This window comes from Etheostoma cragini, chromosome 9 (assembly GCF_013103735.1).
Source record: "Etheostoma cragini isolate CJK2018 chromosome 9, CSU_Ecrag_1.0, whole genome shotgun sequence".
Taxonomy (NCBI): domain Eukaryota; kingdom Metazoa; phylum Chordata; class Actinopteri; order Perciformes; family Percidae; genus Etheostoma; species Etheostoma cragini.
The window spans coordinates 11,142,481-11,165,119 of record NC_048415.1 but is presented as its reverse complement, the minus strand read 5'-3'; the positions used below and the strand labels follow the sequence as shown (position 1 = coordinate 11,165,119).

The 22,639-nt window shown below is 39.8% G+C and overlaps 3 long non-coding RNA genes across 3 annotated transcripts in view; 2 read left to right on the top strand and 1 right to left on the bottom strand.

The window, feature by feature from the left end:
- LOC117950500 overlaps positions 1–21,795 on the bottom strand; it is a 24,297-nt gene extending 2,502 nt beyond the window's left edge. Inside the window, exons 1-2 of the long non-coding RNA XR_004657921.1 lie at positions 21,605–21,795; positions 7,812–7,813 (exon numbers count right to left, since the gene is read on the bottom strand). This is a non-coding gene — a long non-coding RNA (uncharacterized LOC117950500). The remainder of the gene's footprint in view (positions 1–7,811; positions 7,814–21,604) is intronic.
- LOC117950501 overlaps positions 1–22,639 on the top strand; it is a 786,205-nt gene that overhangs the window by 394,049 nt on the left and 369,517 nt on the right. The window lies entirely within an intron of this gene.
- On the top strand, positions 105–14,589 carry LOC117950499. Its single transcript, XR_004657920.1, has 3 exons — positions 105–369; positions 9,203–9,213; positions 14,579–14,589. It is a non-coding gene; the product is annotated as an uncharacterized LOC117950499 (long non-coding RNA).

The following is a 22,639-nucleotide window of genomic DNA, read 5'->3' as shown; positions in this document are numbered from 1 at the left end:
TCGTAATGGAAAACCAAAAAAAGCGAGTAGACCCGAGGCGAGTCGAGTAGATACCACGCAGTGGAAAACCGCCAAAACAGGGTCACGGTGTAACCAGCCCTCTCCACTTTGCCGTTTAAACAAAGTGGAAATAAACGTATAAAAGTCCAAATCTACACAAAATGTGCAATCAATTGGTAAGCTGACATCACATTTATATACATGGCATTTAGGAAACCTTTTTTGCAACATTGGAACAGCAAGATGTCCAGACTAGTGCAACAGTATTTTTAAATTTTTTGGATCCTGCTGCTTCCATCGTCAGCTAGGTAATATTTTCTTACTAAAGCAGTAAATGAAACCAGATGTATTACCTACCACTCTTTAGTTGTATTGTATTATTTAAAATATTTACATTTATACTTAGAAATTTAGTTGTTTTCGTGAAAAAAAATGTTGGGTGACTCTCCCCTCAACAAAGAATAACAATACATGACCCTTTCTTTAAAGTGTATGTGTTAGATATTTGTTAGCATATTAATCAATATTGAAACAGCTGGAAGTATCTCTACATGATGTCACATTGTCTCTATTTGGCTAGTTATAAACAAAACACACCACCAAACAGCACAAGGAAACCCGAATATTTTTATCTAATGTATGTGCGTTTTTGTATGTGACAGTACTTTTCTTCACACCACGCTCTGTGTATGCAAGCTTTACTAAACACAGATATGCGTGTGCCTGTATACATGTAAGTGCATATAGTGTAAAGATAATCCCTCATTATTTTCACACCACTTTGTTTGTTGCAGCTTTCCCTGTTTCACAACACCACTTTGATAACAGAGCTGTCACAAAAGGAAGCAAATCATCATCACAGTGACTGAATGGTTGAGTGATGACACAAAGGAATAGCACTGACAAATCAACACTGTACCGGGTCACCATGTCATAACTGTTTATAGACCCACGCATGCACAGCTGCCTCCTTTACAATCTTCTATCATCACTACCCCTAGTCGTGCAGAGGCAGAAACACTGACGGTATGGGTGACTTCCTACCACCTGACTATTGACATCCTTTTAAGGTGCTCTCTGCTCAATTAGAAATTCCAGTCAGTTATGAATCATCATCAAGTAAAGACAGCTCCGCTTCTAATAATTTCTGTTGAAAATCTTTACAATTTCTGACAAACTTTTCAATGTCAAGAGACATTGTCCATGTTTGTATTACTGTAAAACCAACTCCCGGGTTATTTAATTTGATTTTAGTTGCTTTTGACACAAAAGTCAAAAGTGAGAACATGCTTTTGAACTTTTTAATAGTCAAGTGAGACATGTTTTGAGTAGGCTGGCAGATACCTGTGTGTACACTCTCTCAGACATGTCCCAGTATAACAGCTCAGGTCAAGGGGTGTTTTTTTTTTTAAGCAATCAACATCCACTAGTAGGTGCTGTAGCCAGTGCAGAAAAACAGGCAGATTTACAATAGTTACTTCTAAAAAAAACGTATGCCGCTTTAGCACTGCATTAAGAATTATCAGTTTAAATTTATGTGACTTTGCAAAACAGTGACTGGAAGACTGACTCTTGTTCCATCCCTTTTGTGCACATAATTAAATCTATAAAAATGATAAAAAAACAACTATATTTCTGCAAAATGTGGTGACAAATAAAATAAAAGTATCACTAGTCATGAAACCCCTATCATGGTAAACCTGATCACTGTGAAAAATAATTTGTTTTGACTCAACCAACCTTTGGTGCTATGGTCCGTTAGAAAATGTGTGTGCGTGTGTGTGTGTGCGCGCATGCGTGTGTGTGTGTGTGCATGCGTGCGTGTGTGCGTGCTGTATGCCAGCCAAGCTTAAGCCACACAGCAGATGGACAGTTTGAATAAATAAATGCTGTGCATGACATGACTGCTCTTTCTCTTTCTCCCTCTCTTACTCACTCTCTCGCTCTCTTTCTCTCTCTCCCTCCCCTTCCCTCTGTCCATGACTACATGAGGGCCAAGTCATGAGCTGACGCTTTGCTTTCAGAAACCTTTTGTCTGGCTTGGCAGCAGAACAGATTCAATCATGTCTGAAGGTCAAGAAGTTAAAAAGCCCCGAATTGCCTCCTGTCTCTCTCTCTCTCCATGAGATGGCGAGAATGGACACAGGGAGGGAAAAAAGAAGACATTCAAACCAGAGGAAATCATTCTGCAAGTAAACATTGCCTCAATTTTCGAGGGAAGCATGCACGCAGTCGTTATTGATTCACACAGACACGCACACACTGGATAACCACCATTCCACACAAATGTCCACATATAGGCATAGGAAAAAAAAGACAGTAGCCCCAAGTGGAATTTATCTTGTTTTTCAGGAGTGCTCAGTGCACAAGACAGTGCTTCCATTTATACCCACACACACAGTACATAAGATAAACAGAAATGCGTGTGTAAAGCAGCGAGGGAAATTCCATTTTGACTTGGTAAAAAGTCAAACAACAGCTAATTGCTTTAACAAAGACTAACTTAAAATAATAACATGTTGCTGAAGTGGTTGAATGGTCTTTGATGAAGAAAAAAAAATATGTATACAAAATGTTTTTATTTTATTTTATTAGTTGGTTAAATCATGAACATTCCAAGAGATGATATCTATATTTTTCTAAATTAACATAAGAAGTTTAATGGTAGTTACGCTTTTCCACATGTTGAATATGTAATTTTGGAGTGACCCTTTACATTTGCAGTGAAACTCTTAAATGAGATTTATTATCCATCAAAAGCAAAAAAAAATGGGAAGCAATTAAATGTTCTTCAGAAATCAGCTCTCCAGGACCAAGATATGACAATGGTGAACCTGCAATATATTTTGGTGTTTTACTTTAAATAACTGGCAGTTTTCGGCCTGAGAAAGAAGTGTATGGTCTCTACAAGAGGTAGTGGTGGACAACCAAATCTGTCTTAAACCATGGGGTTGAGGATTATTGAAGTGTGTGTGCTGGGAGGACTGGCCAGATTAACATTCCCGGGAGTATTTTTAACACTCTGGGCGACAAATTTGCAACACTGTTCTCTCTTGTGTTCGCCCTGTGTGCTAAGCCCGGGACCCAGGTTTAGAGGAGGTCATCTGGAAAGAGCAGAGAAAAATCCCTTCTGCCCTGTGTGTGTGTGTGTGTGTGTGTGTGTGTGTGTGTGTGTGTGTGTGTGTGGTAGAGTGGAATTAAGCAGCAGTGGGAGGTGGGAGGAGGAGATATGTCGTACAGTCTCCCTGTTCCCACTAGCTGAAACTGATCCTTTTATTGGAGGTCCCTGCCATTGTTTTGGATGCTGGTGCACAATGAGTTGAGGATTTGGTATTGGAATGTAAATTGATGCAGTTTGAAGTTATCTCCACTATCTAATGCTCTAAACACTGAAAATCTGTACTTAAAGGATGTTGAGGTTTTGGAAGATTGGTCGGGTGGTTATCTTGCATATCAGGGCATGAGAACATACTGTAGATACAAAAATATCACTGTGTCACTGCACCGGTCATCTGGTCTGTGCTCTGCACAGCCACATGAATGAAACTCACATTTACATTTTTGTTCCTGACTTAATTGTTTTGTGATGATCAATTGTGTGGTATATCTTTCTGCAGGAGTACTGTACTGCATGCATCAAAATCAGAATACATTTTTAAGAGTTTCATGTCACAAGAAAAATATAATCTATTTTCTCACTAACCCTTGTGACATTCAGGAAATGAGGAATAACTTCAAAGAATAGCCCCAGTAAAATTTGTTTTGAGAAAAGCATACATATTTAAATGTAGATGTTTGAGAATATTACAGTATATACAGTCCATACGCTTGAAGAAAAAAATATATATATTTAGGTTTTGGATAGACAAAACAAAAGGTTACTCAAAGTCCCAAGTACAGCTGAGATTAGAGACCAAGTCAGCAATATTCAAATCCAAGTCTACAGGAAGCGTCAAGCAGAGCAATCTCCTCCAAACTCTTTGTAATCACGTAACCTTGACAGTAAAATTGACCTTGTGATATTTACAGTAATGCACTCATCTCAGCAGCGGAATTGCCGTCTGCTGTTAAATGTGTCAGCCTGGCTAAGGGAAGCCAGTGAAAAATATCTCCAACAGTCTCCCACAGCTTATCTGTTAGCAGCTCTTGTGTGAGTCAGGGCAGAGATGGTGTAGGAGGCAAGATACAACAGTGTCATCAGCTCCACACCAGAAGACCCAGGTGTCTAAATAAAGCAAAGTGTAGCGCTGGCATAAAAACAGATAAGCACTCTTATTCCACTCACACTGTCACGCTCGAACGCAAACGGCATCCTGACACAAAAGTCTTCAAAAGCATGCAGAGTTTTCACTACATCCATAGGCAACATCTATTTGTGTTTTTCTAGAAAGATGGCTCTTGCTGTTGTTGTGGAAATTTCAATTGTAATGGATTACATGTTATGTTAGTGGATATATTAATGCAACTAGCCAATTTATCGAAACATTCCGAAAAAGCAGTCATTTTGGAGATAAGTGGTTTCCATCTGACCGTGACGCTATGTATGCATCTGCATTAGCGCATGCATCTGGTAACAGTTTGGTTGCTGTGCTCAAAATGACCAATTTTTCTAAGAGTTGCAGATCTGCATACGATGATCCCAAAGACAAACAAATACTTTAAACTAAAATATGTAAACACCTAAAGTGTGATTCATCTTACATCTACACCAGCACACACACCCTCATCCACATACACTCATGCACACAAGTGCTAAATATATCCTAATGGAACACAATTGTTGCTTCCCCTTTCCAGGCAAGCTCTTACAACTGCAGTGGAGTGGTAAAAACAGCAGGCAACATATCTGAGTTTGTGTATGTGTGTGCTTCTATGTGTGTCTGGTAGCTGTAACACTGGGGCTGTTAATAACGCACTGCAGGCTACAGGGCGCAAGCAGCGGGAGGAAGTTGTGCAACACAAACCAGGGGATGAGAATGAGAAGCAGAGTCAGGGTCAGCATCTGGTATTTGGTTGTGGTAACACTCCCTAACTTCATTCCCTAAGACATGGACAAGTGTTGGACAAGCGACATGGAAAAATACTGCTGAATCTAAATGGAATACTTGCACACTAAGGGGAATGAAGGCATTGTGTGATGATAAAGGCTACAGTATTTTTTTTAGATATGCTTGAGAGATTTTGATGACTCACAATATTACATTATATACACCCAACCAATAATAGCACAGTTATGTCTCAGAATGTGAGACTGTAATTGATGGTAGCACTATTCCTATGTTCTTTCTGTATTGCTTAATATCCGTAATATACACTTTGTGCCTGAAGTGAATTTGGTACAAAATCCAGAGCTGTCAGTCATGTCCCAGGGGTATCAGGTGACAAAACTACAATAAAGGTATAAAGATAAAAAAGATCAAACTGTGGAAGCTGCTAGAGAGCACAACATGCTCACTGAGTCTAGCAGAACCTTAGCTTGTATAGTTCCTGGCCAGTATACACATATTTAAGTCTAAAACCCGGTTGTCTTTCCAGTTGCGCCTTTAGCCCACTTTGAATTCCCTCAAAGCACTCAGTTCAATTCACAATCACCCAATAAGGAAATTAATGAAGGCAAACAAAGCATATGCTGTCAAACAAAACATCTCAGTACTACTTGTGAGTACTACTGCTCCCATCTGTGGTAGTTTGACATGCCCACTGATAGAGATAAGACACAAACCATCATCTAAAAAGAGAAAGGAAATAGGAAAATTGCTAATGTACGCAGGCAAATGTGCCACAATTGGGCTTTTTGTAGGTGTTTCCTCATTCCGTTGTGTTGAAGGGAGAGAGAGACATGAAAAACACACAGTAGGAATTTATAAAGACAATGTGACATGTTTTGAACTTGCATCATAGCCAGCTTCCACCAAAGTTCAACATCGTGTCTTTAACCTTTAACCTGATGACCTAGTTTACAATGAGGAAACGAATAGTTGAGCCATTAATAAAGATTTCATCAAAGACAAGAGAAACGGTTACTGAGCAAATGTATGCTACACTCCCTGAGCCAGGATGTTAAAAGGCCTGTCTATATTGCAGGCCAATAGAGAAGGCAAACACACACTCAGACAAATGCACCTTTGTGTACTCACACACACCTGTCCAAACAGGGGCTGTGTGTGGACTAAACATGACTGACAGGTCATGCATTTCCAGGCCCAGACAGTTAAGTAGAGAGAGGAAAGCTGGAATGAAGGGTTGGTTTATGCTTTGATATAGTATGCAAGATTCCATTCCCAAAACCTTTTTTTCTTTAGAACAACGCACGCTTATCATCCTTAAATTGTCTGCTGAAATATACATTCAGACTCACCGTTTTTTGATATATTATCACACGTTATATAATACTATATTATCATCCAAAGGGCATATTAAGGGTCACAGAGTCCACATCTTTTCATGTGCAATTTGAAGAGAATATTTGAAGACATTTTTACTTTGACTTGTGCACATGGTAGCAGAACCAAGGACACTGGTTTTGTGCTTAATAGTTGAGGTAGAGCCACTGACTTGTGAGCCTTTGCCGACTGAAGTTATGCTACAAATATGCAGCTTCCTGGGGCTTTCAAAGGAAATGAGAAAAAGGTGAGGACAAAAACCTAGGCGGACGAAAGGAAATCTTTTTTTTTTTAAATGAGCAGAAGCAGCAGAATTACAGAGGCCTGCTTTATGCATCAAAGTGAAATGACCTCTGTAGCAAATAAAAACAGGGGGATCTAACATATTACCTGTCAACGACTCTGCATATTTGGCAGAGGATAAAATGCAATTTTACAAACCAGCAACTAATTACGAAACAGGGATGCAGGCTGGAGGTTGGCCGTCCTTGATTGAGTCATCAATATCGCTTTAGTTTTTTCCGCCGTTATCATCCCGCTAACACTGTTATTAATTCATCCGCCTCATTGTTAGCCACTCACCAACCGATGTGAGGGAAGATAAATAAAGGTTGCTGGGGACTCAGGTGGAGGACAGATCAGTTTGGACAGAAGTGAGACCTGACAACAGGAACAGTAAGGCTGCCAGGGGATCTGCATCGCTGATGTTGAATTTCTGTTTTGTTTTCCTAACTCAACAAGTATAGTGGGCCCCCTTTTCATTATTCATATAATGTGGAAAAAGCTGACGTGGCTTTTTGCACTAAAAAGATTAAAGGCAGGGGAGGTTTTCTATAAATGCTGGTCTGTAAGTGTGCTTGAGAGAGAGAAATCATCATTAATATTTGTGTTATTGTTGTTTTCATTGCTTTTTTCATTGATTCTGCTAAGTTAAAACTCTTCAGTTTATGCCACGCACAAACAAGGTGCAGTCTCTTCCATATTTTAATTAGAAAGTAAGCAATGTTGAAGATGCATTGTGACAGATGCCGATGAGAAAGTTGTATCATGAAATTCAGCAGTGATGTGTCATTGATGCACGGCACTGCTAAGTCTTGGCATTTTCCATTTTAGTATTTCCAAAAGGTCTCTTCACTTATGCATGCAGAGCAATGTCATGTGAATTGCTCCAAAATTATTCCCAATTCAGTTGGAGCCTCCATTTTCTATCTACTGCTTCCTGCGGGCAAAGTGTTTAAACCTTAACAACCACCAAAATGTCAACCTCTCCCCTGACTGGCAACTCTGCTGTTCCTCTACCTTGTCAGAGGACATGGGTAATGGAATACCTGGACATAAAACAAAAGGTTAACTAGGAAGCTATGGTGTGACAGAATCCAGGAGCAGAGCAGGAGCTTCATACCTGACATTAACCAATCCTAGACCTACCGCTGTTACCGATTACCAGTATCAAGAGTGGTTTATATCCCTCTCTCCTGCGTATATGGGAATTGCCTTCTCAAGATCTGTGTCTGAATGCAGTCACGGTACATTCCTCCCACTGTTTACATGGGGATTGTGTGCAATATGTTCATAATTGTTTGGGGCTTTAGGATATTTTCTTCTCTGTGGTGTCCTTACAATATCACCACAAACGATTTCAACTTTGTTGTCAGCACGTGGCTTGGTGTTGCAATCGCTGTTAGAGGCTTGCAGTTTACCATAAAATCATGCACTAAGTGGTGGATGGACATTTTAAAAGACTGAACCGAAATTAAATTGGTAAATGGAAATCCTTGTATGAGGTCAAGAAAGTATTTTATGTTTACCAACATCTTAAATACCCCGACTTCAGATCCATATCATGTTGGCTCAGGAAAACCAGTTTGTTCCCCAACAGGCAAATACTGCTTTTACTGGCCATCAATTCTATGCTGGATTGTTTAGTCTAAAAGCATTTCTTATAGTCAGTTTAGGAGGAATTATATGACCTTGCGTCTTGAAACAAATGCAGTAAAAAGCCAGAAACATGACCCTTGTAGAAACAAGTGGGTAATAAATGTGTCAGTGTCCTGTGAACTGGTTTACATCCTGGTTCTTTCTCAACCACACTGGTTTCTCAAGGCCTTGTGGTTAAACAGGTAATGGGAGCCTTGGAATTGGCAACTTGCAACAAAGTTTCACCACTTCAGCCCTTCAGTAAAATAAACAACAAAATGAATTAGCGATGGACTCTTAAACACAGATTAAAGGCATTAACACATTTTTGTTTAAGGGCTTATGCAACTATACAGCAAGGGCAATGTTTAGCTCATTGTCAGAACCTGAATCAACACTGAAAATGAACACTTTGCAACAGCAGAACATGTTTTAGTTAAGCTGGACTTGAACCAGTCCTCAATGTGGAAGGTAGATGTCTTTTGACCTTTTACTACTTCACTGCCCTTGATTTTAAATGGCAACCTCTGGTTGCTTCTAGTTGTCTTTTCATGTTTTCATGCCATCAAACATCTCTCATTTTTCTTGTTATTAGTATTATAAGACAGTGATTGATCTTGAGTGTCAATGACCAATGACACCCATTCGTACGTCTAAAGGGTTGTTAGATGAAGATTCCTTACATCACTTGTCAACAATCTCACAATCCAGCATGGAGAATATCACCACTTTGAGGCTGCGTGCACCTAAATCTGATCCTTCACTCAGACCATTACTCCATAACTCCCTGCCATTAACATGCACTTAGTCATACATGTTTACGGCCATTGCATTTAAGAGCATGCCTTCTTCTGGCAAATAAAACCTCTGAAGGAAGTCCAGACATGCAACAACCTCCTCAGAGTTTTATGTTGTAATAAAAGTTGTGTACATGCTTTTCGCCTATTTGCACCCCAAGGGCACAAGGGTGAAAAGGTTATCGTGACACTGCCATCTGCCCCAACCTTCAAAGGATTCTTCTTTCTTAATTTCTTGCCATTGGGCACTTTTGATTTATTACAGTTTTACTGTCTTTGATTTAACACCCTCATTTTCCCAGAAGTAATGTTTTAGGAGAATCTCAGAATGAGAAGAGAGTACTAGAAAAAGTAACCGTCTTTGTGAGAAAGCGGAGGATTTATTTGGCCTTCCGAAAACTGCTTTGAAGGAATTATTACAAAGATCAATAGTTGGATTTGGATGGGAATCAAACACAGACCTTGACCTCTTTTGATTCATCCAAAAGAAAAACTAAATGTTTCTTTTGGGGTGGCAGAAATACAGAGAATCTGAACCCATTAAAACCACCACTCATCCTGCTTTGCTGATGAGAAAACTTGGCTTAACAATCAACCCCTCTGTCTAGTTTTCATTTCTTAATCTTTTTCCTCTTAGCTGCCTCTTTGTGACTCACCTCTCTCCACTTCAGTCCATCTCTCTCCCATTACCCTTGGTGCCCTGCTACACATTGTTGTCATCAACAAATGGTTGGGTCTCAGTTTTATTTGTGGCCCTGTTTAAAAGTGGCTTTTTGAAGGGAGTGCAAAGGTTCCTCTGCATGGCTGGGCCCATCTGTAGTGTGACATAATGATTTTTTCACGCTGCATTAAGTTATAACTGTGCTGCCAGAGAAGCAAGCCAAGACCTAGTTTCTAATTGGACTATTAGAGTGAGAGAAGCAGGAACAACAGCAACACAACGTATCATAAGGCACCTTTCAACCCCAACTACATCCATTCTTCCTTTTTCCTACCTATCAATTCTATTCAATTCCTATCAACTGCTGTTGCTGTTGTTTGTGGCTGTATCTAAACAGTTTTTGCATTTCCTTTAGTGCCATTTGTACTCCCTATGTGGTCCAGGTTTGGAGCTGGACGATAGAAAAACAAAATTGAGAATAACATTCAGCTTAGTTTTTTGTTTACACCCCAGGCAGATTAAAGTCAGTGTCAGGTCGTAGGGTTGGCAAGATTAGGCATTTAGGATTTGGGATTGTGGTTCACCAGGCCAGGCTATCGGTCACGGCCAACAAGCTACACATGGATGAATTTCCTCTGGAGGCTTAACCAGCGGTCAAGCGTGCTGACCCACTGGACTCTCCAAATGCAGTTTCTTCTTTGGCTAGCCCTAAGATCTAACAATGGGGGCTTTGAAGGAAAGTGAAAGAGAAAAACCTTGACCAGTTAAAGTTAGTTGAAGTTTAATTTACAGTAATGAAATTAATGTAGCTTTCCATGCTGCTTCTGTTGATATAATGTTGTAGAATATATTAAACCAAATAACCTTGACTTTACAATTTCATATCAAAAAGTGCATTCATTCATTTGTGTTATTTATGAGGCTCAGTTTGGAAACTCCTGGGGCACAATTACACAAGGAAAATCTATCTCTCCACTCTCTGGTGGTAAAGATATTTGTGACTTGCTTACAAAAAAAACAATGGATAATGAAACCACGCACTATGCAGGTGTAAACCATTCCAGTGTTTACAATTTAGAGATTAAATTAAGAGGTTAAAGTCTGAGAAAAGAACACACAGGTTGTCCTAAATGTGTGGATGTGCAATCAGTTCGCCTTTTTTCCCCACTTGTCACAACCAGTCATGCATGCATGCTAATAATGGAAATGTAATCATGACATTTTGTGTATTAGTGGGAATCGCAGCTCTGTGCATGACTAGATTCGGAGATGCTAACAGTAGTATGGCATGCTGTAATTTGCTCTGTTACTAGAAGGCAGCCTCTAGGACATTCCTCTACAAGATAACTCATGTGGCCCATCAATTTCTACAATGTAGCTGACATCCTGATTACAGACAGGTGAGCAGAACTTGAAAAGCAGGGCATTCTCTTCTTTTCTGTCCTCTGTGTTCACTGAAATCTGCTCTCATTCCATGCCCCTCATACCCTATTCTTCACATAAAGCTTTCACAACAGCTGACACTGCTATGTAAAGCCATGCTTACAGCACAGAGCCATTCAAATGTTTTTGGGATGTCACATGTATTGTATAACCTACTGCATACTGCATCGGACACTAATACCATATATACTGTACAACTAGCATGTCAAATAGAGCTGTGTATACACAAGACATAATTCTACTTCAACACATTTTGTTTCGGTAATCCAGTTTTAACCTGAAATATGGCGCCTCACAAAATACCAAACAAGTTTGCTGTGTAGTTTCATTTTTTCCTTGTTGTATCTAATTGTGTTAACCATGCTATTATTAGTTAAAATCCCCAATGTGGCCAAAACAAATGTTAGTTTTACTATTGCCAAATTCCAACCTGAATGTCACAGGTTTTGAATGTCAAGTCTCATTTAGCAATGATTAAGTAGTGAATGGAGTTTAGATATTGCTTGGTAGATATATAACTGTACGAGTTTTGTGTAACAAAGCGGGCCTTTCAACATCCAACAAACCCATAAAAATGAAGAGACAAATTGGGGTTTGAGGTTAATTTTGTATTAGCTGATTGCTACCATCCATCTAGTTCATTAGGAAATAACTAAGCAACAACAAAAAATAATTTTAAATATATGTTTGGATAGGGAGGAACATTACGACTAAATATTCAGTGATGTATGGTAACCATATGAGACTGGATCAGAGGCTCAAGCCAGGGACAAATCCAATTTTGTCTTAAGCACTACAGCTCCGTCAGTTCACACACTGATTAAAAACAATTATCAGCTAAAGAAAGAGGTGCACACTTATCAGTGGGGCAGTGATGCAAGCCAATAGTGCTTCCTTCTATCTTGACCTATCTTACCCTAATCCCTCTTCCTCTTGCCTTTCTTGGGGTCCTCATCCTTCTTTCTTTGTGAAAACTGGTGTCTCCTTCAGGTGATAAATGCTTCTTCCCTTGCACACTGTCTGGGTTTGGACACTCTTAAATTACCCCAAGCTGTGGAGAGGAGAGGAAAGAGGAACTTAAAAATAGCATTTGGACAGGACTTTTCTTTTAGGCTAATGGCTGCCCCTCCATGACCCTTCATCAGCACCCTTGTCACTCTTCCTTCACTTCCTTATTCCCTTACTTCCCACCTTTTTATGGAGAAGGAGGGAAGGTGGGTTATTGATGATAATTCTGCAGATCTCTGTTACTTCATCACGTACACATACACTCACACCATTTGCCCCCACAAGCCTCATCTCTCTTTCTCTTCCTCTCCTCAGGCTCTCACATGAATAATGTTGTCCCCAAGCTAGAATGAGGTCAGAAAAGTAATGGTAAGACATATTGTGCAGTTAAGGCTGTCTGCAAATGACCCATAAATAATCAAAGGCCACACATTAGCAGATGCAACATTGTGGCAGGATGTGTGTGTGTGTTTGACTTAAAAATAGATGTTGCTATTGATTAACTTATTGACTAATACCTTTAGCTTTTAATGCAATAATTGATTGTTTTGGTAAGAACCAAAAATGAATAAATATGCATTTGGCATTGATGGAAATCATAAAGTATTTTAAAGTCTAAAAAATATTTTGTACGGACAAACCCTGAGGATAAAAAGTTTCTAAGCTGCATTTGTGATGATTGTATTTTTCTATTGAGGAAAAACATTTACTGTCGGAGAAAAGATGTTAAAAATCCAAAGCATTTTTCTGTGAAATCTAAAAAAGAATAACATTCTGTGTTATACATGTATTTTGGAGCAAGTCCCCCTGTCTGGCACTTGTCAAATTAATTGTTATCCCTGCAGTTAAAGTGATGAAGATCCTAAAGCTCCACCATGGTCTGTCTGACCTCCACTGTTGGCTCATCAGCAACACAACTTGTCATCAAAGTTTGTTTCAGCCCAAAGAGCTGCAGTTAACCTTTGACCCCTCACCTCTGCTGCCCTTCCTTAAAGTGGGAGCCCTGAACTTTGGGAGACTGATAGCTTTCCAAAACAGGGTATTTGGAGGTGGGGGTTCTGGGGGTAGGGTGCAGCGTCATTGGCTGGTGGGATCGGTTGTGTCTGGCTCTGTGTTAACAGTCTTATTGAGCCCCCCAGCAATCTCCTCAAATTCCTTTTACAACTCCCTTGCTTAATATTTACAAACAAACCAGCACCAATGCCATGTTTGTCCTTCAGCTCATTTGCTGGTAATTAGGGAGCTCTTAGTCTTGACTCAAAAGCCATCTTAGAGCCAACCACCAGCCACACTTCTAAACTCCCTTCAACTATTACCATTTGTACTTGCATAAGACAAAGTACTAATGTTATCACCTCTGAAACTATTTTCTATTGCATTTTTGTTCACGGTGGAGATGTGAAAAACACTGTTTCTTATCCTCTATGTACAGTATACTGTATGATTTTACCTCAAAGGGTTCCTTGTTTAACAAATGTAAAAATATAAGCCCTGGAATTTAACTTTAGCCAAACCTCACTAGTTAACTTACAGTTTAGGTCTGTCTTGATTCAATTGCAGATTTCTGGAAAAGACAAAGTTCACTGAACTCTTTCAGGTCTTCCACATTACCCCGGCTACAAACAAGCAACCGATTAAAAGTTTTAAACGGTGCAGTTTCCAGACAGAGGAGAAATCAAAGTATGCGTTTAAGACTTCAATAAGCGTAGCATGCCAATAACAGCCAGGGAGGCCAGGGCAAAGAGGCAAGCAGACTGGGCCTGTTAAAAGGAGCTGCATTCCATTCAAATAGCCTCGAAAGTCGCTCTGCTCCACTGAACAAATCAATACTATTCATTTAAAGGCATTTCTTGGTGGATTTAATCAACAAGTATTAGGAAACGTTTTTCACTGGTGTGTGTGTGTGTGTGTGTGTGTGTGTGTGTGTGCTTTTTTGGTACATTCACAAAAACAGAACCAGGTATGCAGATATTGAGCATACATATTCCTCTCAGAGGATTTGAAAGACAAATTAAATTTGTTTATTATTATATTATATTATTATTTTATTATTATGTCAGAAACATACAGAGACCCATGGGGTGTACTTCAAAGGTTAAATATGTGGTCCCTAGATATGAACTGAAACAAATGAATTGTGAGGAAATGCAGTTGAAGACTACTATGTGCTCTGTTGCTCTGGTGCATTACAGATGCTTTTTATTGAGCATATGGTTCTGATTGGGGAATCGTATTGACATTCAGACTCTCACTTTAAACACTCACTTTGAATGACAGTTAAGAATATTGATCAAGAGGTATGTGAAGAGTGCCAACGGCAGCACCAAGGCAGTTAGTATACTCCAGTGAAGCCTAAAGCCTCTGCTAAGAAGTTATTTATTTTCACTTGCAAGGCAATCTTATTTGCGGGCTCTGGTTTAAATGCGCAATCACAATGACCATCGCAAAGTGCTAGGTTATGGCTGGTAGGAAAGAGTGGCTTATCCGAGTGCATATGTCAAACGGTTCTTTGAAACAGAAACAGAGTGGTAATTAATCATTCTCTTCTGAGGCAGTCATGACCTGTCACAAAACCTTTAAACAGACGGTCCAATGCCTGTCAGAAAAGGCTCACCAAAGGCCGACCAGAACGCAGACCGGATCTCTCAGAGCAGGAAAATGCAGCAGCGCAGATTGGCAAGATGCATATATACAACAAACGTCCAGCCAAACCCAGATGATGTGCTTTTGCAAGCTGACTTTATATTTGTGGAGATAAGAGTCTTGTATGTGTTTTCTTTAGCAAAAAAATAAATATCACATTATTTTGCAGGGTTAATGTACTTTTAGCTGTTTGTAGTTACTTAAAGAGATATGTCTCCATATGCAAATCTTGTTAAATAGGAGTTTTTTTTTTTTCTGAAAATAATTTGCATATTAATCAGATTTGACCGGAACTATTACATTCACAATTTTGCTGTCACATGCACATCACATAGCAAGTATCAAAGCTGTGATATTTTTGTCACACATTTAGAAAGGAAATGCTGAACATAGAGATTTTAATTGTCTTAAGGTGTTTATTTATGTCAAATCCTTAGATTGTCAGAACACTGACTTACACCTGAGTTTTGTGAGTTTATTTCGCAGAAGCTTTATGATGGTTCAGCACGATATAATTAAAATAACCACATTGGATCATTAAGCATAATGGGGCTTCACTTAGGTACAGCACTTTTTAAATTAGAGGTAGCAGATGTAACACACATATAGTCGCTGTTCTGCTGGCTTTGGATGGCTTTGGGGGTTTAATTAGCTGAAGGGGAGAGCTTTGAAACAATTCAGGGATGACAGATACTGGTACAACCAAATCACATCTTTTCCTCATCATTTCAGACTGATTTACTGGCATTTGTGATGCAATCACATTACCGAAACTTGGATTACTATTGTCAATGTAGATGTGTCGGTGACACCTTACTTTTTAAATTAGATTAATTTGAATTACAATTGTTGAAAAAATATATCAATAAACATATACTTATGTCCGTATAGCTGTTGATATATAGCTAACTATTATTGTGTATTATAAATAATTTATGAAATAGGTGTTAAAGTATTACTAGTGAGTAGTCTGGGAATGTATATTACATCTGTTTATTTACATTATTCATCATTATTATTATTATGTGATTGCTCCACATTTAATACATTTTAGTTTTTACTTGCTTGGAATCCAAAAAATTGTCACAGAAGTGACAATGCTGGCCACATAGCTGGTTGTCTGATATTTATTCTCTGCACAACAAAAAGGATGAGCAAAGAAAACTAATTCAAGTGTTTGGACAAAGACAGAGGCCTATGTAAATGGACGATGAAGCCAATGCAAAATAGGAGACATGGTAAATGAGTAAGTGTGTGTGCTTATAACTGAGAGCAATGTATGCGATGGTTTACCTGCCAACAAGACACAGGATGATGGATATGGGTAAATAAGGAAAAAGAGGGCAATGAGTTTGTTCCATTTGCAAGGCGAGTGTGTGTGTGTGTGTGTGTGTGTGTGTGTGTGTGTGTGTGTGTGTGTTTGTGCGTGCGTACGTGCATGCATGTGAGAGTAAAAATAATGCATATGTGTTTATGTGTGTCTATGCATATTGCTGTGTGTTAGATTTCAGTAGTTTAGATTTCAGTTTTTTGGTTATCATGAGTACATTGCAGACACTCTGCAGGGCTTGAATATAATGAGGCAGAAACACAACTCACCTGTCCAGCTGCCAGCAAGAGGTCAACCACAGGTGAATGCAGCATTCCCTCCTCTGACACATACACACAGATGAATGTACACACAAGCACTTGCGAATACGGTACACACCCACACAATAACGCACACACACACATTTTTCTCAACTAATTTAGCGAAATAAGTTTTCAGAAACCTGCACTGTACAGTCTGCTCATATACCTTCAATGTTGTTGCGTTTGCTGCCTCTTTTTTTACATCACCTTATTTCCTTTTCCTCTGTCTGGCTCCCTTAAGTAGCTCAAAAGTTTCCCTAAATCTGATTACTCTGACATTATACTGTAAAAGTAGTTTTTCTTCCCCACAATGATGATGAGATGGCCCGCCGAAAAAGGTGTCTTGAGAAGCACGCTTTTCCCTTTCTGTCCTCGGAGGACTCAAAATCATCCTAGACAACACGCATCTCTAGGTTTACAGTCTCGCACCTTCCTTTCCCTTAAGTAGTACATCCAACCATTTGATGCACCTCTCTTTATAAAAGGTGGTAAGTTTTCTAAACCTGGGTACAGCATGCCTTTATTTGAAACTTTTTTTAAATGCAGAAGACAGCAAGCCTTCTCAACAACTTAAGTAATCAATTTGACTGAAGCTGAAGTCTTTCCTCTTCGTTTTTATAATGCTGGATTTTGAGGGAGAAAATTACCATACATTCCTTTAGATTCAGAAAAGTATGCGATTGTATGTGAACTAGACCGTGTACAGTGAACTGTTGAAATCAGTTTCATTTCCAGTTATTTCACCAGTACATTATTTCAATGGAACTATCACTCTAGTCAATAATACTGCATCCCTCCAACAACATACTCACACTCCGTCTTAAAGACACCAAGGGCTGTGACTGGTCTAAACGCTGAGTGTCCCTGAGGAGCACAATACTAAAATGCCACTGTGGTAGTCCATTTAGAGCTACTCTCCCACTAGAGAGCTATTGGGTCTTAGCAGCCCTAATGGTGTTCACTGTTCCAGCCTCTCAATCTAACACTGGCCTTCCACAACTCCGCTCACAGTTACTTACTACCACCCCCCCCCCCGGCTGGGGAAAAGGGGACGTGAAAGCGACAGTGTCTCAGAGTCAATTACAGGTCCAAGGCAGTCCCTGAAGAGCCAACAACCGTGTTTGTGACAAAATGGCTTGTCCTCATTTCTTCATAAAGATGCAATTTGCAAGAGCAAGGAGAGGCTTTTTCAGGTGGAGTGCAGAGTGCATCTCCTCGTGGCAGAAGATCATGGACTCCCAGCAGACAATGCTGTTAGCCCAAATGAATAAATGATGAAATGGGCTGGCACATTGTGCTTTAATGTAAAAGTTCAGTGCAGCACAGTGAATTTAGACTGTGTGACGTGTCACAGGTTGAAAGCACGCTGGATCTACAGTTACGCTCGGGGCATTTCTTGATTTCAGTGGGCAGGCCACAACTCAACTGAGTGCAGTGTTGAGAAAGATTTTGACAGAATGAACAAAAATGTGAACTTTTTCAGGTAATGGTCAATAGCAGTACTTTTTGATTAGACTGGTAAACACAATACAGTGGTGCAGTTATCTTTGACATTACAAACTCAACTAACTGTTTCTGTTATGTTATTTAATCTGTGACATTATTGTTGAAGCTATCTTTGACATTTAAAAGTGTTGGTGTAGTAGTTACTGTACTTGTGTAGTAGTTACTTAAATTGATCAGATATCATCTATTGCAATGTTTTATCTAATGAATTGCAAGTTGTCCTGAATAAATACATTTCCCTGTTATGCCTTCCCAATCAATCACTGTTTTTACACGTTTCTTTAACTTTTCCTGCGGATAGTCAACATTTCAGTGGATGTGGTTGGGAAGTCATTGGGCTGAATCTGGATCATAAGAAATTCTGGACTGGGTAACAAAGCATGAAAAGCTTTTCCCTTTCTCCAGCAGCCATGGTTGGGGCACCCTTGAGCAAAGTGCTTAAGTCTCCCTGTGGATTGACATGGTGGTGACTGTTTATCCTACAAAATCCCCTAAAAATGAAAATCTGGGTGAACCCTCTTTTTCCCTCCAACTGTTTTGTGAGGCCTCTCAATTAAATAGGAACTCTCCTTCTGACTCCAGCCACAGAAATATCAATATCATTTTGTCTATTTTGTCTTAGCAGTGTTGTGACTGTTGGACTCCTCACTCCACACTTGATTTCGATCAGCTTAATGGTTAAAATGTAGATTGAAATGAACGACAGACGCCGTTTGTGTTCACTTTCAATGACCTGAATGTATTTCATATTTAATCAGTGTCTTACTGCCCGGTACAATGATGAGTTAAGGGTTTACATGCTTAAATCAGGAGTGACAGCACGCCAACATTATCAGACAATAAAGGTTGTATTTTCTGTCAATAGTATTTGAGCACTGACTTTCTAAAGAATTTCTATAACTAAAGTTAATAAAAAGGTAACTAGGGTAAGCTGTCAGAATCTTAAAAATTAAATCAATTGGTTGCTTCTGAATGACATCTTAAAGACTGGAAGGTAATACACTGTATGGGAACAGTAGTAGTTCTATGCTGCTGCTCAGCGGGATTGCTACAAATGCCAACAAACATGGTGATTTGCATGTGACATTTACAACATACCGTGAATAATTTGTCGTCCCAAAGCTATTTTTCTCAAAAATCACAATTCATTCCATCAGTTTTGGAGTTATCTACATTTGCCCACTTAAATTCATTTACCATGAAGGTAAGACGTCAATTTCTTTGAGCCCATAATGGCAGTTTATTGAATTACCTGATTAAATGAAGACTGAATGATCCGAGGGCAGAAGGCAATGCTTTCCACCTTTGAGAGATGAGTTTAGAACTAGCATGAATCACATTGCAGCTTCCAGCAAATGCAATTTATTTCTTTTTCTTTGTGCACAAGAACAACTTCAATGCAGCGTATAAAAGTATGAATTCCAGTTAAACTACAGTGCAACAGTGACAATAGAAACAATTCATTACACAATGGAATGTGATTTCTTCCAGAAGATGTAATGCTAATGCATTTGGCAACCCAGGAAGTGGCTCCATTTTTTATATATTTGAAAGGACAAACCCCTTTAAAACTCGGTTTTCTTTTGTGACTTATATCCTCTGTAATGATTCCAAAAAATGTGTTTAATCGTTATGTGGCAGTAAGCTAACAGTGCTACAGCTGCCAGAGAGAGTGTTTATTTTCACAAGTCTCAGAGAAGCATAAACACAGAGGGCTGAGTTTGGGGGTGGCCATTTTCATGCCAAGTCTGCAGAGTTTTGAAAGCGGCACCAACCCTGTGTTCTTGTGCAACCAGACAAGGTATTCCCTTTCATCCGGCAAGGATTCACACCATTTCATGTCAACAAGGCCCTTTAAGCTCGGAAACTAGGTGGAAAAGGGAAAAAAGATCTACGGAAATCCCCGTGACTTGTAGCTGACAGACAAACGTCTTCCTCTAGACATGAAAAAATTAGACTTGTGTTGCAAAAACAAATCATCTGAATGCGTTTTAGAAACTTGTCCTGGCACGTTACCTTTCTGAAGAGGTTTTTATCTGAACCCTCATGAGAAATCACTGCGTATCGTCTCACTCAGCCCTGAATCACTGTTTAATGGTGCATGATTAAGTCAGAATAGCAAAAAAAAAGTCTAACAGTGTGGAGCTGTTGATGGGTTAAGGCATTCCTCATCATGACACGTAAGCCAAGTGATGCCACAGCCGGATGCAGGTGTTGTCTGCTTGTGTCTCGGTCAGACCTGACTAAGCCAGGACAGAGGCCCTGCCACTCGGCCGTTCATCCACCACCCCTCCTTGTTCCTCCCCCTTTAGCCTTCAATGCCTGGGCTATCTGGTTCAATCAATCACCTGTGCAAAGAGCAATGGCTGTGTGTAAAGGGAGGCCAGTGAGGCGGAGGGCAGGGAGACAGAGAGAGAGAGAGAGAGAGAGAGAGAGAGAGAGAGAGAGAGAGAGAGAGAGAGTGCTGTGAGGTGGGTGTCAGGGACAGGTGGCCAGGGTCAGCATCTCTCTCACCTTGGCAGCTCTTCTCCAAGTCCTCTTGACAGGCTTACATGCATCCACCCACCTGCACAAGAGGGACCGAGGGCACACACACTCGCACAGAGTAGGTGTCTCTCCCACACACTCGCACACACATGGACACATGCACGCTCACAAACAGAAGCAAGCAGCGTGAACTGCTTCGGGATATTGGCGCTCCCTAGGGGAACACTTGAAACTATGCTAATGCATGCCAGTTCATCAATTTAGTCCTGGACAACACACTTCCCGGACTGCCAGGGCATGCATATTTCTCAAGGTTAAAAAGTTGTCAGATGGCCACTTCTGTGTGAATGAATCTCCATATAATGAAAGGGAAATCAATAGCTGTAGCCAATAATGCGGCAGATGGAGTTAAATGCATCAGATGAACCCAATCGTTTGTAATGCAATGTCTGTTTTCTAGTTGCCCTGTGATAATCGCAGCAGGCTACACAGACTATACAGTTCTGTAAACGTTAATGATGTTGAACAAAAGCCATTAACTTGCCAGAACAGCTGTCGAAAGAGTGCAGATCTCAGCCAGTTGTGTCTCCTTCCCTTCTCCCAAATAAAGTGTTAAATGTTACTCAGTTCCTTCCAGTAGAGCTCTGCACAGGACACTTTTTTAAATACTGCACCCAAAAACATTCTGACCATGCATGGATGTGTGGCCCCGCACAAAAGAGTTTATCAGTAGCGTTTTTATTAGCTTATTTTTCTTCTGCTGATACGGACAACCACTCAGAGCGGGACTGAACAGGCAGCCAACAAGACCTGCTTTAATCTCCTTTTCAACATAATTTGTTGACTCCATCATAACATACCGGCTGGTAAAGAGGAGTGAAGAAATGACATCCTTGGTGAGGGATCAATGACGGTACACAATTAGGGCTGTACAATTAATCTAATCGCAATGTCCCTCTGTGCGGTTACATAACCGCAAAAAATGTGTGAGTTGAGCAAACAAAAAGGTGTCCCGTGTGCGTGACACTGTGTGTACTCCGGGTCTCCACGTTGCAACACCCTTCTCTTAACGACAGTGCCTATTATTAAGAGATGGCCTTTAACTTTTCTCTCACAAAGCAGCTCACCGGTGGTTAGTGGTGGGCGGATCAATCCAAATATCAATAATATTGATACCAACATTGGTATTGATATTGATCAGTACCAGTCTAATGAGATCAATACTTTAGTTTCTCTCCAGTATGCACCGCTGCAGTTTCATCAAAGAGGTGACCTGGTCACTTTGTGTGTGTAAGTGCCACTTCTGTCACACATGCTGTCACAGCGCATGTCATCGTTTCTAACAGCATACACAATGTAACAATTTAATAAGAATTTGTTTTCTTATTATTTGATTTTCAGTAATATTGAGTTATTAAAAAAAAATGTCACACTTTTGTCAATGCATTTATTCATATGCTTGTTTAACTTTCATGTTGAAGTAAAAAAATACACATTTCAAAATTTTAGTAACTTATTTTCAGAATTTTCCTTGATGATCAAATAAACTCATGATACCTTTGTATCACAATTGCAGCATTGTAAATCGCAATACAACTTTTTCTCCAAAATTGTGCAGCCCTGTATAAAAAAGCCCTTTTTGGAGAAAAAAACGTGAAGAAGCAGAGCCACGAGAGGTCCTTGAGCATGAAGCCACAAGAGATTTGGCTTCTCTTCTCTTCTCTCTTTGGAATTTTTGACAGAGAGACAGAAAGACAGACAGACAGACACACACGTCTCAGGTTGCTGTGCTGTGGTCATAAGTTAGACATGTCCAAACAGTCAGGAATGATGGATTATTTTGGCACATAAGTGGCTAGAACAACCAAACGTCAGCCACACTACGACTGATCACTGACTGCAGAATGAGATAGGTAATTAGACCAGGACAGAGGGAGGGGTTTTGCAAACAAGAGTGAGAATGACATAAAACTAAAACACGAGGGATACAGAAAACAAAGCATTGAGAAATTGTGGGATTAGGTAGGAGGAGAGAGTGAAGGAGAGAAGGAGTGTTGGAGGGTAGGTGGTAGTATTAAGAAATCTCATGCATTAGTAATTTCCATTTCTTTATACAGATTTGTGTATTTTTTGCCTCGGAAGAACCTCATGAATATGGATCA